The 18,739-nt window shown below is 35.7% G+C and overlaps 1 pseudogene; it reads right to left on the bottom strand.

Annotated features, from left to right (window-relative positions):
- Nucleotides 1-429: 429 nt before the first annotated feature.
- Nucleotides 430-15,669, bottom strand: LOC123246032 (annotated as a pseudogene).
- Between the last annotated feature and the right edge of the window lie 3,070 nt (nt 15,670-18,739).

Here is an 18,739-nt window from a genome sequence, read left to right on the forward strand (position 1 = left end):
TGATCCCAGGTAGCTGCCAAGAATTTAATGAATGCCCCAAACTTGCTCTAACTCTTGTGCGCTGGCTTTGGCACTGTAGGATGTATGTGGGGGAGGGGGTTGCTCAGCTTGTGTTTTAGTGAAAGCAATTTCACCCCCTTATAGCATGGAAATGCCCTGATCCCACATACCTTCAATGCTGCGTCCTGTTGTGGGGTCCCTTCATTCGTCTGGATTTGTTTTTATGTCCTCTTGAGGACTCCTATCTGTGTGGGTTAGGAGAGGTTAAGCAGCTGCTTCTACTCTGCCACCATTTTAAACTGGAAGTCTCTTATGACATTCTGAAAGACAACCTGTGTTCCAACTTTTGTCCTAGATGGTAGAAATGGTCTTTGAAATGGCATTAAAAGGAACAAATCCAGTGACTGTTGTGTCTTCACAAAAGGAACTCTAATCCAGTAGATAACCAAACAACTTCATTGTCTTGACCATTCTTACCATGAAGAAATTCAAGAATACATTGACAAAGCCAATGAATAGAAGAAGAAATCTACTGAGCTTGGGAATATTTAGTGCATTGAAGCTGTCTAGGGTCCTAAACCTTTCTTTGTAGATAGGAAACTATATGTAAGCCTTTCAAAATACATAGTCTGTTTACTCTCTATATACCAAGGAAGCCACTTCATCTCTAGTGTTCATGTTCATCTGTCACAGATCCAACACTAGGAGGTTCTATAATGAGATCATAAATTATTCCTCTGCTGATGAGAAAGTAAATCACCACCACCACCACCAGGGAATTCCCTGGAATAGCTGATGGCATGTGGCCGATGGGTGGCTTCATCAGCCTCAGATTGGGACCCTTCAGGACTATAGAAGGCATCTGATACAAGTTTTCCGTGTTTTCAATGGCACCTGGTGGCCCCAAGCCCCTGGCTGCACAGCTGCCCACAGGGCTGCCCAAGTTCGATGTTCTTCATATTGAGCCAAATCTGTTATGATGCAAAGCAGTCAAAGGCTTTTAGTATCCCTATGCTATATTGAGCCCCCAAGGTAGTGTTTCACCCAGCCTAACACTCCCAGACCCACCTGGTCAGGGCCAAGTAAACTTTCCCTCTCATATGACCTATTTCTTCTTCTCTCTGCTCTGCTACTGTTTTCTAAACTAATCTGATAAGCAAATTTACTGCTAATCTTTAGCGGGCACTAATGACTTTATGGCTCATCTCTCTCAGATAATGTATTTGGAAATTTAATGAGGGCCTCTGGAGAAATTGCCTACACTACAAAGAATAACTCTAATGGTGGGAATTTCAGACGCTGTGCTGGTTGTTAAGGGAGATATTTTAGGACAGGAAGGCCTTTGGGTACCCTTCAAATTAATCAATCAGCCATCAAGGGCATATTAGCTAAAATCCCACTCTATAGGTGGTCAACCACTCATCTTACTAATAGGCCCAATTCTGATCAGCTATGCAGTGGGGATTGAGGAAAATCTTTAGTTTACAATTTAATTTAGGCAAATTCAAAAATCATTTATTAAGAACCTACTACATGGGGCCAGCTAGGTGACTCAGAGGATTGAGAGTCAGGCCTAGAGATGGGAGGTCCTGGATTCAAATATGGTCTCAGACACTTCCTAGCTGTGTGAACCTGGATAAGTCACTTAAGACCCATTGCCTAGCCCTTACCAGTCTTCTGGCTTGGAATCAATACACAGTATTGATTCTAAGATGGAAGATAAGATTTGTTTTTAGAAAAAGAACCTATTGTGTGCTAAATGCTTGGGATGGAGGTGGAGATTTATAAATACACAAAGAAGAAAGAAATAATGCAAACACTAAATGACACAATCAGAAAATAAAAATGACCTAACAGAGAAGAAAGTTAAGCCAAAACCAAAATAACTTATTAGGACAAATGTAAAGTTTTAAATTTAGACTTTAAAAATGAATTACTTAAATACATTATGGTGAAAATTTGTTTAAAGGAAAGTTTAGAATAAGACTTTTAGACACAGCTATAACTAGTAATTATGATACATAGAGCAATCTAGTTGAGGTGGGGAAAGATCTTTGGTTATTATTTTATGTGGTGTGAGGCAGAAATCTTGATGTATTTCCCTCAGGACACCATGAGGCTACTTCTAGGAAAACCACTACAAAGAGAGGAGAAAGACCATTAGAATACAAAAAGCTTGTCTAGAGATCAGTCTCAGAAAGAGAGGTTGAAGGTCAGCACCCTAGTTGCTAATGTTAAGCTTAGAAATGTCTATACCAGTGATGGTGAACCTTTTAGAGACCGAGTGCCCAAACTGCAACCCTCATACTGCATGTGAACCCTCCATCTTACCCCAGACACGGGAGGGAGGAAGCACTCCCATTCTGGGAAGAGGGGCAGGTAATATAAGAAATGTCTTCAGGTGTACGTGGACAGGGGGAGGGGAGAAATCTCTTCTGGCATGCTCTGATGTGTGCCATAGGTTCACCAACACAGGTCTATGCTATAAAGAGAATATGATGCTTTCAGTGCAGCCTAAATTTTGGCACCTGGTACAAAGTCCTCATCATCCCACCTAAGCTTGATTCTGAATTTAGTTTGCTACAAGTTCAATATGGCTTCAACAGTGTGAGTGACATACTGACAAGAAAAGATAATTCCATTTTAAACTGCATTACTATAAATTTACTATCCAGAACAAAACAAGTGTTAAAAGCCTTCCTGATTCTTTGACTATCAATAACAGTAATAATAGATAACATATATAGCTCTTCAAGGTTTACTAAGCACTTTATACATATTATCTCTTTTGATCCTCACAATAACCCTATGAGATAGGTGCTATTATTTCCCTCCTTTTAGCTATGATGAATCTGAGATTGAGCAAGGTTTTAGTCAAACATATGGTAAATGTCTGAAATAGGATATGAATTCAAATCTCTCTGATTCCAAGTACAACAATCTATCAATTTTGTCAATAATAGAATTATTAATTGCTATTACTTTTCAGGTATTTAGAGAGGGGCCATAATATAAAAAATTTAAAGCAAGGAGCATTTGTAGGCAGAGCAATTTGATTTAAGTTACAGATTTCTATGAATCACAAAACAGACTTTTTCTGAACCTATTTGGTATATAAATATTCTCCAAGAAGCATCTATTTGCACTAGTTATCATTTAATATCTTTTCCTTTTTGTGATGAAATTAATTGAGAAGACCATCTATAATCGATACCTCCATTACCTTTCTTCTTGCTCTCTTCTAAACCTTCTGTAGTTTGGCTCCTAATGTCATCATTTAAATCAGACTGTAATTTTACCAATGATGTCTTAATTGACAAATTTAATGGCTTTTTCTCAATCTTTATCCTTCTTGTCCTCTCTAGATTTTGACATTGTTAATCCTCCTCTTCTCCTTTATACTTTCTTCTTTCTAGGTTTCTGGTTCATTTTCCACCAATTTGACTACCACTCAATCTCCTTTGCTAGATCTTCAATCAGGTCATGATCACTAACACTAGGAATGACCCAAAGTTCAGCTTTGGCTCTTCATTTTTTCTCTTCTATCTTTTTTCACTTAATGATCTTGTTGGTTTCCATGGATTCATTTCTATCCTGATGATTCCCAGCTCTACTTTCCCCAATTTCCTAACTACCAGACTTCCTTTTCCAACTGCACTTGAACCACTCAAACAAGATATGCCACTGACATCTTAAACTCAGTATATCTAAAACTAAATTATTATTTTCTCTCAAACCCTCTCCCTTTATGATCTTCTGTTATTTTCAAAGGTACCACCATCTTCCCATTCACCTGAGAGGCTCACAAGGCACATGTTCTCTATTCATTGCTCTTTTTCACCTCCCCCCATCCAATCTGCTACCATGACCTACTGATTTACTTCCACAGCACCTTTTCTATATGCCCTCTTCTTTTTTCTGACATTACCATCACCATGGTACAGGTCCTCTTGACCTCATGGATGAACCACTACAATAGCCTCTCCTATAATTCCTCAATCTTCCTAAAATTCAGCTTTGACCATATTAACCACGTACCCCATCTCATTCAATAAAATTCTAAAGCTCCTTATCAAAATCATGAATACAAAATGCTCTGGAATCAAAAGCCTTAATAACCTGTCCCCTCCTCTCTTCTTTTATGAGCTTCTTACACCCTGGATCTCTCCACATTCTTTGAGATCCAGTGACACTGGCTGTGCTGTTTCTCACAAAAGATAATACATCTGTTGACTCCAGACATTTTCAGTAGCTGTCCCCTATGTCTAGATTTCTCTTCCTTATATCTACCTCCTGACTTCTCTGGTTCCCTTTAAATCTCATTTAAAATGTCCCTCTTAAAAGCGAGTTCTCTCTTCCTATTGATTTTTTCCCATTTATCTTGCACATAGTTTATTTGTACATAGTTATTTCCATATTGTTTCCACCATTTGATTGTGAACTCCTTGAGAGAAGGGATCATGTTTCTTTCTTTTTTATTTATGTCCCTAGTACTTAGTATAGTGCCTGATATATAGCAGTCATTTAATCAGTTTTGTTAACTAACAGGTTACAATTCCACTTTGTCTACTTTTCTTTCCTTTTCATCTTTACTGTTTGAGATCTTAGAGCAGCTAGGCTATGAATATATCGGTCTGATTCAATGTGATCTAGAAAAGGCATTAACATAAAAAAATCTATCTACAAACTCTTTGCATTCAAATAAATATCTGAATTCATTTTTAAGATCTAGTTTTAAAAAGTAAAATTTTCCCAGCTAGGAAAGATATTTGGCTAGATTTATAGTTCTGGACCAGATCTAGCTCAGGTCAGTCTAATGATTCAGACTCAGGAATAGAACAAAGTGAAAATTTCTCATGGATCATAAAACTCAATAAAAATAAATTTCCTTACAATGAGGTTAAAACTGATACAATTAATAATTAAAATGGCCACTGCTGCCCTCTACCACTTAATTCACTAAGCCAGCAGAAAGAAGTCCTACAGACCAATAGGAATTCCATCAAACCTCAGGAGCAGCAGCTCCCCATTAGCCTGGACTTTTTATGCCTCAGGCAATAAGGAAGCAATGTCTTAGTCCTTCAGACCAACTGAATCCCAAGAATAGGCTCTATTCCATCATATGGAAACCAACCAAGTCTACTTAAAACAGATGCCTCTTTGACCACAGCATATCTGGGTTATGTTTAAGTCTCATGTGCATGTTAGATACAAACCTTAAAAAAAAAAAAAGATGTTTGTTTATCTGTACAAAACATACCAGTATGAAGTAGTGGTTCGTAGTTCTTTTAAAGCAATATATTGTTTACATCTGTTCCATTTCTAAATATATCCTTCTCTTTTTCCCTCCAGAGAGCCATCTCTTATAACAAGGAATTAAAAAATGAAAGACAGAAAAAGGCAAAACTAGCCAACAGATTAGCTGAATCTGACAGAATACCAGTGTTTCACATCCTCAATCTCCTGGTTTTGTAAAGAAGAGATGGAAAAATAATTTTCACAATTATTACAACAATGTAAATGGAAAGAATAATAACTCCCCAAATAAAAAGTGAATGTTGCAAAATTATAAAGAACAAGCATGCCCTTCTCAAAAAAAAAAAAAGATATGATATGTACTCATCCCATTTTTTTGTGGAGACAAGAGGTAAATGAGTATGAAATACTTAATATATCTCCAAACATTTTTTTTAATGAATTGATTGATTTTGCTGATTTTTCTCTCTTCTCTCTGTCTTTTCTTTCTTCAAAAATATTATTTGTAATATGAGATGGCTCTCTAGGTAAGGGGAAAGGAGAAGATATTTGGAGAAGATGGGTGATGTTAAAGCAAAAGATAGCAAATAAAATTTTATTTTTTTTAAAAAGGGAGGAATATTGTCTTTCCTCTTCTTCAGTATCCTATGTTTTTCTATTTTAATAAAGAATCAAATGGGAATTGTAAAGATTTATTTTTTAAAATTCTAACTTCATTGATGTACAACTGGACCTGAAAGTACGAATATGGTGGCTTTAAAATAGCATCACTAAGTTATTTTCCTAAAGTGAGGGAGCTACAGGCTATCGTCCATGGCCAGCTCTAGTCATGGATTAGTTTACAAATGAAGTGACACTCTTCTATTTCTTAGCCTCTTGGTGAGATTCTATGACTACAGAAAAGAAAGAAATCACAGTTGTTTTCTTAAGGACTATAAGTTAGCTCAAAGATGCTAACAGGATGACATGCTAGTTGAAACCATTAAAGGACTTCAGTAATTCATTCATAGTTTTCAGATATCCTTCATAGGAATCTCATCTATAAAAAGGGGTTGGACTATGGTGACTGTCTAAATTTAATCTTCAATCCTATACATTTCTGACCTTTTATTCTTGATCCTTTTTCAATCTTTTTCTTCTTAAATTTTTTGGAAGTCTCTTGTCTCACAGGAAAGGAGCCACTTTCTTTTCTCTTATCTTCTAAGGGGAGATGGACTCCTCCCAGAAGCTGATTGTTGACATTGCAATCTGTAGCCACATATGGAAAGACTATCTATCATGAGCAGATCATCAGTAAGGTAAGGAGATGAATTAAAGGCAGCCTAATATTAGATTTCTATGGCCCTTTTCCAGTGCAGCAACTTACATTTCAGATAAAGTCTCATATTCATATACATTAATAGATGAATGACCTAATAAGAAAGAACTTTTGAAACCCCTTTATTTTTATTAAAGAACATGTTTAATGCTCAACATTGATATAAAAAATTTGCATGCATGTAGCATAAAACAAAAAGAAGATTCTATCAGAAATTGTGAATATTCAGTTCATAATTTGCTTTAAAAAAAGGCATTTGATACATTTTGAAACTGTTCTGTTTTTCTGTTCTTTCTTTTGAATGGGCTAGAGTTGAGATCCTAGCCCTGGTTTAGGAAAGATCACTCTCTTCTTTATGCCCTCAGGCCATTACAAATATACACTAGGAAAAGTAAGGACAGGATGTTTATGACAAGTTGAATTAGATCTGTCAAATCAGACTTGGAGGGAGGGGGAAATATTCAATCAGAAATGGGTGGCAATCATACCTAGATGAAGTAAGGCAAAAGATTAGGGTAAAGACCATTAGTTTTTTTGCATCTATTTTTCTCTTAGCACTCTACCTGAGTGTCAGAAATATACCTATATATAATAAAACAGACATACATACACACAGAGTAGTCATACACCTCTGCATTTGTCCATTTAGAGGATTTAAAGAAGGTGACTACAGAAATTGCTATTCTCCATGGCCAGTTCTAGTCATGTACCACAGGCTGACTGCATAAATCCTGGGAGTTGCATTTCTTTCCAGACAGAAGAAAGGACGATAACCTAATATGAAAACTGGAGTATAGTGTTTATCCCCTTTTTGCAGTGGTAACTTCAAGGTTCTCAAGAGTGGGAGAGGAAAAAGAAGGGAAAAGGAGCTATCAGGTTCTTCTTCTAAGACACATGAAGCAACAGAGCAACCTTACAGGAGCACTGTGACACAATGTGATTGTCTCTATATCAATTGCTTGTTGTGCCTTACTTCTGCTCTCTCTACAATGTAGTTCATAGTACCTAAGAGCCTCTGAAATTGCTTGCTTCATCATTGCTTATGGCATAAAAATATTTCATCATATTTGTACCAGTTTGTTCAGTCACACTCTGATAGTCTAAGAGGCAATCCAAGATGCTCCTTAGTTGTAGTCCATTTCTCTACCACTTCCTTTAATCTCCTGTTCAGGATATTCTCTCCCCAGCATCACCTTTCATTGTCTGCCCTACTGAATTTGATGTATGTCTATACCAAAATCTGTGTGTGTGTGTGTTCAGGACTCCTTTGATGATTTTAAACCAGAGGGGACTTCATCTGATGCATAATTTAATTACCCCTTCCTTCATATGTGTATATCTTCTCATTTACCCCAATTATGAAATATGCCAAGTTCTCATCTTCCTTCTTCCTATAGTATTATACTCATACTTTTACCTACCCCTCTCTTTCTCATCTTAAAATATCAGAACATAATCAAGCCATCTCCATTTGGAACTCATGTGTTCACTCCACAATTAGGATGTTACCATCACATGATCATAGAGCTCCATTGAATTTCTCAAATAAATTTGCCTTTGTAGATTTCTCTGAACTCTTGTGTTTATATTGGAAAATTCCTACTCAGTTGGGTTTTCCCCCTAAATCATAAATCCTTAGGAAGTTCTCTATTTCATTAAATATTTTTTCCCCTGTAGAATCATACTCAGCTTTGTAGGGTAAGTTATTTTTGGTTATAAGCCTATAAGTTTTGCTTTTTGGAACATTGCATAGCAAGATCTCTGGTTGTAGAGTTTGCTAGGTCTTATGTGATTTAAACTATGTGTCTTTAATATGTGAACTGTTTTCTTCTGGAAATTTCTAGTATTTTTTTCTTTGTGTGATAGGTTTTTTTTTTTTTTAAAATTTTGGCTATGACAGTGCATGGGATTTTCCTTTTGGAGTTCCTTTTAGAAGGCATTAAGTGTATTATTTCTATCTTGACTTTGCACTCTGATTCTAATAGATATGGGTAGCTTTTGTCTATGATTTTAAAAATGATATAGTGTCCAAGCTATTTAAAAAATATCTATATAGTTTTCAGGAAATTCAATGATCTTATTTGAAAATATCTCTGCTTGAGCTTTTTTCTAGGCTTGCTATTTTTGATATATCTTATATTCTATTTTTTTCATTCTTTGTTTTTGTTCTAATATGCCTTTTGTTCTCATAGTGTCACTGATTTATGTTTGCTTTATTTTAGTTTTCAGAGATTCTGCTACATGGATAAGGTTTACCACTTTCTTTTCTAAACTACTATACTCATTTCAATTCTTTCCTCAAGAATGTTTTAAAAAACTTTTTATCTCTTATTTCATATCTTCTAGGTATTCATGTATTCTTCTGGAGTATTTTTCCCTTTAAACCTCTACTTGTTTTTTATGACTTCATATGTGTAATACATATTTTTCATACTTGAATATTTCATTTGACATATACTTTTCTCTATGGCTTTAATTTTATTGTTAAGCTAGGCTCTGCCCCCCTCAAACTATGTTTGATGTTGTCATGGGCTGTAGGAGTACAGGCATATATTAATCTGGATATTATTTTAGGGATGTTGAAAAAGCTGACTCTTATGATTGGTTTCTGTAACCTTGAGTTAAATTGAAAGTTAACCTTGTCAAATTCCTAGCCCTTCCCTAAGGCATCTAAGCTTGTTTGCTACATATATTTACAAGAAGACTGAGATAACTGACTAGTCTTCAGGAGTATAGCCTCAGGGAAGGGCTAGGAATTTGACAAGGTTAAGGTTCAATTTAACTCAAGGTTACAGAAACCAACCATAAGAAATATCATGAGTCAGCTTTTTGAGGACCCCTAAAATAATATCAAGATTAATATGTGCCTGGACTCCTACATGGGTCTTTGGGTTTTTTGAGCTGACCTCCTTCTCTGGGACTAACCCCACATCCTTGGATCTTTGAGTTTCTGAGTCTTGGATTCTCAGGACTCTGTCTAGCTTGACAGTACAGAGTATTAGAATCTCAGAGCTCCTGGGTCTGGACCATCACAGTGTAAATAGAACCTCACTTTATGGTGTTTCTCTTATCCCCCTCAGTTTCCATCTTGAAACTTTCTGGCCACTCTTGGGGTTCCTTTGAAGAGCCCTATACTCTTGCATCCACTATGCATAGAATTTATACCAACTAGGTGACTTGATAGATAGAGTACTGGCTTACCATCAGGAAGACCTAAGTTCAAATATAGCTTCAGGCACTTAATGCTATTTAATAATTCTGGGCTTGACTTTCACCTGCCATATTTTCTCAACTTTAGAATGGGGATGATAATGGGATCATAATAATAGGGTAATAGCAAGAGCAAATGAAATGCTGTTTGTAAAGTGCTTATAAGGCACAGTGTCTAGCTGCTTAATAAATGCTTATTCCTTTTCCTTGTTCCATACAGACATTCCTGGCAGTCTATGGACTACCTAGAAGGATCCTTTGTCCTGTCCTTGGCTTTGTTTCAGGTCAGGGAAGGAGAGAGGCAGTTGACTTTTTGTGCAGCTTTGGAGTACAATAATTCACCCCCCTTAGGTTTCTCATTGGATTTCTTGATCATTATTTGGTCTAATGTGAATTTCAGAGTTTTGCTTGAGTAGATATTTGGAGTTGGGAGATCTGTCCTAGTTCAGGTGACCATTTGATATTGGTCATGGTATTGAGTGACCCTTTAGTTGGATAGTATTTATGAAACAACATAGATATGAATAACTCAAGATGGGAAACAATAAAGATTATGTGATTTGCAATAATTAGGGAAGTAAGCACATTGAGTAAATCACAAATTCATCTAAGTATCTAGATTTACATATACCTAGCGTCCTCTCTAGTACATAGTAGGTGCTTAATAAATGCTGGTTGGTTGATTGGCATTTAATTAAATTCAATATTTATGTTGTAATACTATAGATTGAATTATATTTGTGATGTTTTAAGGAGTAGGAGGAGGAAGGAGAAAAACCTATCAAAGAATTCTATGTTCGGTTACCTCATAGGGCACAGTTTTGTATAACTGGCTCCAAAGTGAAATATGAGATGAATTGTATAGCCATGGGAAATAATGAGTTTCCTAATACCTATTTTGTTTCCTGTCCCCCCTCAAAATCCCAGCTTTTAGTATTATGTATTTATTCAATTCTTTTAACTTTAACTTTATTGATCTCTCCTTTGATTTTCAGGATTTGTAATTAGGTGTGGATTTTTAATTTATTCTCTTTTTTTTTTAGTTGCATGTCTAATTTATTGATCTGCTCTTTCTCCCTTTTATTGATGTATGCATTTAGAGATATATTTCTCCTTAAGTACTGCTTTGGCTGCATTCTGTAAATTTGTTTGTCACTCTCTTTAATGTGAAAGTGCCATATATAGCTGAGAAAAAAGTATATTCCTTTCTATTCCCATTTAGTATCTCCTGAGGTCTTTCATGTCAAACAATTCTAATATTTTATTCCTATATTTCAATACTTCCTTATTTATTTTTATTATGAGAGGTACATTGAGGTTCTGTATGAATAGTTTTACTGTCTGTTTCCTGCTATAACTCATTTAACTTTTCCACCAATAATCTGGATTTTATGGCATTTCATGCACATATGTTCCATATTAATATTCCTTTATTGTTTATAGTATCATTAGCAAAATATACTTTCCCTGAATATCACTTTTAATTAGGTCTTTTTTTCCCTTTGCTTTATCTGAGATCATGATTGTTGCCTCTTTAGCTGGGGCAAAATAAATTTTGCTCTATCTCCTTATTTTAATTCCATACATGTCTTTCTCTTTTAAATGTGTCTTTTGTAAGCAACATATTGTTGGATTCTGGTTTCTAGTTTATTCCTCTAATCCACTTCCATTTTATTGGTAAGCTTATCCCATTTATATTTAGATATGATTGCTAACTGAATTGTGAAATCCTTCCATCAAATTCTCTTCTATTTCTTCTTTTTTTTTTTACCCTGCCACCTACTCAAAATCCTATTTATCCTTTAATCATTCTCTCCCTTAATCTAGCTTCCCTCATCCCTCTTTCTACCCCTCCTTTTTTGTTAGTTCAATCCTCTCCTACTTCCTTGTTGGCGAAAATGAATTTGCATGTCCAACTGTATGTGTGTGTAGACATACACACATATACACACATGTACATGTATGTATATATGTTTTTCATATATATACACAGATATATTATAAACACAATTAATCCCTCTTTAACTAGTTCATATAAATGTGATTTTCAATCATTGCCCATGCTCCCCTCCCATTTCCCCCTGAATTGTAAAAATTCTTCTAAGTACTCCTCTTTTATGTGAGATAAATTCCCTTATTCTTCCTCTCTCTTCCTCCTTCTTATAGTTCATCCCTTTTTCTCAATCTGCCATTCTTTTTTTAATCATCCTAACATAACTGGCTCATACCCATGCCCTCTGTCTATGCATATTCTTTCTAAATGTCTTAAAAATGATAAAGTTCTTAGGAATTACATATATTATCTTCCCATATGGGAAAGTATAATTTAATATTATTAAGTCCCTTATTATTTTTCTTTCATGTTTACCTTTTTATGCTTCCCTTGAATTTCATGTTTGAATAACAACATTTCTATTCATCTCTAGTATTTCATCAGAATTACTTGACAGTACTTCATTAAATACTCATTTTTTTTCACTTAGGATTATATTCAGTTAATCTGAATAGGTTATTATATATATGCATTATATATATATATGTATATACTATTAACTATTCTAGTGCCACTTCTGCAGACTTCTCTTTCTGTCCTGGCTTGGACAAATTAGACACTTGATTTTTTTTTGTTTGTTATTCTACTTGGAATTTCATTTGATGCATTATCAAAAAGTTATTTAGAGGGTTGTATTAGGAGAGCTCAGGAGAAATGTTTAATTTGCTCTGTTGTCTTGGCTCTGTCTGCAAGTTCCCCTTCACCTGAGGTCCTTAGGTAGAATTTGCATGATTACTCGTTAGGGATGTTTTGGAGGTTTTTATTCCATTGGACAGGACATTGGAATAGAGGACCTATAATATTTTGTCCAACTCTAAGTTCTATTCAAATTTAGGAAAATTAGATTTTCTTAGGTCAGGAAAAATGGGCAAATTTTTTTCAACTGTACTAAGTATTCAGTAAGAATATAAATACCTATGAGCCTTGCCTTTGTTTTTACTGCTCTCATACCCCAGCATAGTCTTGAACATGTAATAGAAGATCAGTAGTCTTTTGCTTAGTCACATGTATAGAGAGATCTAGGTATCTTAGAAGATAGAATACTGGACCAGTGGTTATGAAGACCTGAGTTCAAATCTGATCCAAACACTTACTAGTTGTGTGGTCATTGGTCAATCAACTTCCTTCTTCCTTAGTTTCCTCAACTATAAAATGAGACTAGTAATAGCATTTACTTCTCAGGATTATTATATCATTTTTATATCAACTTTTATATAAAGTACCCAGTGCCTGGCATATGGCAGGTATTTAAGAAATACTTGTTAATTTCTTCATGGTCATAAAATATATCTCTGCTACATAAAATCTTATTTGGGGCATTTAATACACATCCTTTGTAGCCTCCAGATCACTTAAAGCCAGATTGGTAACTGAATTAAAATATTAACAATAAAAATTAAAAAAAAACATATTCTAGTCTTAAAGCAATATAATAGACAGTGAATTTGGGGCCAGAAAGATTTGGACTCAAATCTAATTTCAAATTCTTACCATCTATATGACAAGGGGCAAGTCACTTAACTTCTCTGAGTCAGAGAGCACTGAAGCACTATATAACTGTGAGTTGTCATTTGCTGTTATTATTATTATTATTATTCTAATTTTATATTAGATGGAATTAAGATAGAATGGTCCTGAAATAAGTTGCTATCCTGATATTTTGACTTATGTTTAAAGTTCTACAGACCTGTAGAGACTGATAAAATAATTGCTTTATGTTGTTGAGTACAATTATTAGATTATAAGCTGATTCTCTGTAGACTCACTGAAAGTCTTCTTTGTTCAACTCTGGTAGCAAACAGGACAATAAGGATAATAAATATCTCATCCTGCTCTCACCTAATCTTATCTCCTTGGCTAGGTTTTGATATTTTGAAAACATTTTATTTCATGTATCTTGGAGATAGTGAGTATTTGGGATAATTAGCATCTACTAGAAGTTACTCTTAAGTTTTATGAAATAATGAATCTATAAGGATCTGATGCTAGCAGAATTTATTGATTGAGTTTTCTGGGATATTTTGAGGTCTGTGTTTGTAGTTTGGGGATTTGTTGTCTGTCAGTCCATGAAAAGAAATTTTTTGTGATTAATTCTGTGAGCTCAGGACTTATGATACTTTTATTAAATATTGAATTTGCAGTAAATTGTTACACAGTTTCCATTATTTCCTTGAGAATCCTCCCTTTGAGTCACAAAAAAGCTTAATATAGGATTGTGGGTTTTTTTGTTTTTCTTTTAATTAAAGTCCAAGACAATATGTTTCATGGGTTCATATCTGTCTTTTTCCTCTTCTATTTCAGTTAGTTGTAGAATATTCTCTACAACTAAGCCCTGAGGTTCTAAACAGAGAAGAAATCTTTTTTTATTTTCCAATCCCTGAGTAGAGATTTGTCCCTCAACTGGCCATTGTTTCCCTCTTTTGCCCATCATTCTACAGTAAACACGCACTCAGAATCCTGTAAAAGTCAGCATACTTTATCTAGAGACAAAACTCATTGTAAAAATATAGACTGCAAATAAACAAGCTTAAGAGGAACAGGAAACTCCAAGAAGTAATGCTAGTTCACAAGGCAGTGATAAGGCAAAGGGAACAGTGGAATGAGAGAGGATATATTCATGATGTCCCAGAAGAAATGCAAGGTAGCAGGCAGTCAGTATGGATCAACTATTTCTTTCCTAATCAATCACTCCCTAAGCACTTCAGTAAGCCAGACAATGTTCCAGGTGCTCACAATTCCAGTCATTTGGGTTAGTATTATCCTTATCTTATGATTGCCTCCCATTGTTCATTCCTATAAGTCCAGTTGCAACTATATTGAGCCCCACTGCTTTATCCTACTCTGCCTAAGCTGTCACTGCTGCTGCAGTTGTGTGATGAAGTAATCAATAAACAAGTAAATAGATAGATAGATAGATAGATAGATAGATAGATAGATAGATAGGTAGTTAGATAGATAGATAAATAGATTGATTGATTGATAGACAGATGATAGATAGTTCCTATGTCATTCCAGATGTTTCCAAAATCATTTTGCTTATTTCCTTTTAAAATTTACTTTAATTTTCCCCATTTTGCATTTATAAACAGTTTCCAACATTAAAAATAAAATTGAGTATCGAATTCTCTCCCTCCCTCTTCTCATGAGCTGGTAAGCAGTCTCATATAGATTTTGCATGTGCAATCATGTAAAATATTTTTCCATATCAAAATTTTTGTGGAAAGAAGATCAAACCAAAAAACAAAACAAAACAAAAAAACAAATTAAATTAAGAAAAAGTGAAAAAAATTTGCTTTGGTCTGGATTCAGACTTTATCAGTTCCTTCATTGGAAGCAGATGGCATTTTTTTTTATCATGAGTCCTTTGGGATTGTTTTGGATCATTTTATTGCTGAGAAAAGCTAAGTCATTCACAATTGCTCATTGTAAAGCATTCCTGTCGATGTGTAAAATGTTCTCCTGATTCTGTTCATTTCCCTCTGCTTCAGTTCATGTCACTTTCCTGAGCTCTTCTTGACTAATGAATTAAGTACTCTTTTCCACCTTGTAACTGCTCCCCTCTGGCTACAAGTGCTGGTGTGTACTAGTGCTCCTCCTCACCCTGGACTGTGACCTGCTTCCACATATGGGCAATGCCACAAGAGTCTTGCATCCAGAGATAGCAAAGGGACCCCTGTAATCTCTTCTGAGCAGATGTCCAAACCCCTTTTACTGTCTGTGGCTGAGAGCTCTGGCTCCTTTGCCACTACTTCAGCTGAGCCCCAGGTGTATTGCTGAGGTAGGGTGTGCTGCTTAGTGCTCCACTTCCACCTCGGTGCACTAAATCATTCATGTCAGTCTTCTAGGTTGTTTTGGGTTAAGAAGCTATTTTAATCCATTTTTTACAGGTTATGCTGCTCCACAATTAATTTTGAGGTGATATTTCATAGTTTTTTGGAGGGTAATTTGGTAGAGATTAGGTAGGTCTATGTACCTTCTCCTCCACCTTGACTCCACCCTTCAGTTTTTCATTTCTTATAGCACAATAGAATGCCATCACAATCATATACCACAACTTGTTTAGGCATTCCTTAATTGATGGACAACCCCTCAATTTCCAGCTTTTTGCTGCCACAAAAAGAGTTGCAATAAATATTTTTTAACAAATAGGTCCTTTTCCCATTTTTTTTTTGGATCTCCCTAGGATACAGGCCATTATAATAGTTTCAAGAAGGGTTAGTTCCTGTCAATTTCTATAACTCTTAGGGACAGTTACATCATACTGACCAAGGTGCTAACCCAGTCAGTGGTATCACCAGAGCCTAGTAAAATAGTGTTTCAGGGTCCCTTCTAGGCCTTCATAGTAGTTTCAGTGTATGTAAAGTTCCTGATATATAACAACTTGGCTTACATTCTCCTATTCTGTCTGTGCCATCCCCTCCTTCCTGCCACATGGATCATGGATTGAACTTTGTGGTGATTTTTACTGTTGTCATACCAGACTTTACCTGTGGATTATTTTTGGTAAATCATATATAGGGAAGGAAAATAATGGAGGGGAGCCTCAATTTCCCCACTTATAAAGTGAGGACAGCATCACTTATATCCCATCATATATATATATATATATACCAAAGGGATAATAGAAAGATTTTAATATAATATCTGTGGACTAGATTGAGGTACTTGGCATAAAACCTTTCAATGGTTGACCCAACATGATGAATTAGTGCAAGAAACTGGCCTTAGGGACGTTCAAAACTGGATCCTTTATTTTCCTGAAAAAAAAAAAAGTTGACTTTCATTTCCTGTTTGGTTTGCCTGTTTAGATGGGGGGAAAATAAAAAAAAAAAAGAGCTTCTGGCAGAGATTATGTAATATATGTTCACATTAAAGATCATATTTATTTTCTTAGCTCCTGGTGGATCTTTGCGATACTGTGAGTATGATTCATTGGGTCCAGGAAAGCCAGTGAGCAGTGAGCAGAGCAGATAGGTTGGGCAGCTGGAATTTTATGAGTTTGTTTTTACGGTACCAGAGGCACTTGTCCACATTACTGACTAATAGGCTGCATAACATCTCAGTTTTTCCTGTTTCTACTCTTTCACAGCTCTTAGTTGAGGGAGGACCTTCACCCTTTCCATTAGAGGGAGAAATAAACTGCCAGTTGATGCTTACTGCTTTCTACTGATTCCATTCTTCTTTCACAATGGAAGAAAGTTTGGAGAAACACCGCAGAACATCTCCAAAGCTGTCATTTATAAATTTGACCATCATAGTACTGATGGGAGCTGACTGTGTTGGTGGGTTAGTTGGTGTATATGGTTTTAGGAACTTGAGTGAAATGATCAGACTATCCATGAAAAGTAATGATTTACACGGGGCAATGCCTGACAGTAAACCTGGCCAGGAAGTCAGTGAAAAGGAAACAGAAGTGTGGGCATTAAAAAGCTCGTGTGAAAAAATCAAAGAAAAAAAAGTGACCAATCAAATATTAAATTAGGAAATAAAAGACCCCCAAATTTTACCTAACCCTCACAAGTGCCTTCTTTTTTATTAAGTAACAAAGAATATTCTCTCTTCAACTAAAACCATATGAAGGCATTTGATATTGAGAGAAAGAAGGAAGGAAGGAAGTGAAGAAGGGCAGGAGCAAGAGAAGAAACAGATATTCATTAAGCACCCATAATGTTAGATACTGTGCTAAGACTTTCATGATATTACCTCATTTAAACCTCACGCCAATCGTGGGATCTAAATGCTACTATTAACCTCATTTTGCAATTGAGGAAACTAAGGTTAAGTGACTTGCCTAGGTTCACATAGCTAGCAAATGTCAGATTTGAACTCAGACCTCTCTGATTGAAAACCCAGCACCCTTTCGACTGTACCCTATTCACTATGCTAAATAGGTGGCCCTAGGCAGCTTCAGAAATTTGGAACAATTATAGAGAAAGAGATCACTCTTTTTCACTTTTTTTTTATTGTTACTCTCTGACTGAGTTGAGAATTGACATTAAAACACTAGTATTATCTAAAGATAAATTAAAACCATCATGGATTGATTTAATATTGATTAATATTCCAGGAATTCTGGGAAATACCAAATTCATCACCTTTCTTTTCCTGTTATCTTCGAAATCAAACTTAGAAGGTCCTGCACTATAGTTCAGATAATGCTGATTCCAGAATCATTAGAATAAGATCACCGAGTATTAAATATGCTTCTTTGTGTTTTCCTTGACAATACAACTGTGGTATACATGCTATTATTTTGTTTGTTTGTTTGTTTGTTTTAAACCCTTGTACTTCTGTGTATTTTCTCATAGGTGGAAGAGTGGTAAGGGTGGGCAGAGGGGGTCAAGTGACTCGCCCAGGGTCACACAGCTGGGAAGTGGCTGAGGCCGGGTTTAAACCTAGGACCTCCTGTCTCTAGGCCTGACTCTCAATCCACTGAGCTACCCAGCTGCCCCCTGGAATCTTTATTTTTAATGATTGGAGGAATGCAGAGCAGAGCAATAAATTCCTCTCAAGGTCTTCCTTTAGAGCAAGTTCATTCCCCATCAGCTAGCTGTTCTTCTTAGTTTCTACTCCTGGAACAGCATGTTCCTAAGCCCCTGCCTTCTGGTGCCACTTTTCTCCTCACTTTTCCAGTTTCCTTTTGTGTATAGTCATTGAAATGTAACCTTCTTGAAGGCAGGTCCTGTCTTTTTTTCCCCTTATTTCCCTAATGCTTAGTATACCTGTTACATAGTAGAATATGAATAAATTTTTAATGACTATTGATTATTGTTTTTTCAAAAAGTAGTTGAATCATGGGGGTCTGATCAGCTTATACCAGCAAGAAATAATTAGCCATTAAAGGGACAAAGGGAAGTTGGGCTGGAATCAGTGCCAAGAACAACTAACTTTCCTTATCCTAA

This window comes from Gracilinanus agilis, chromosome 4 (genome assembly GCF_016433145.1).
Source record: "Gracilinanus agilis isolate LMUSP501 chromosome 4, AgileGrace, whole genome shotgun sequence".
NCBI classification, from domain to species: Eukaryota; Metazoa; Chordata; class Mammalia; order Didelphimorphia; family Didelphidae; genus Gracilinanus; species Gracilinanus agilis.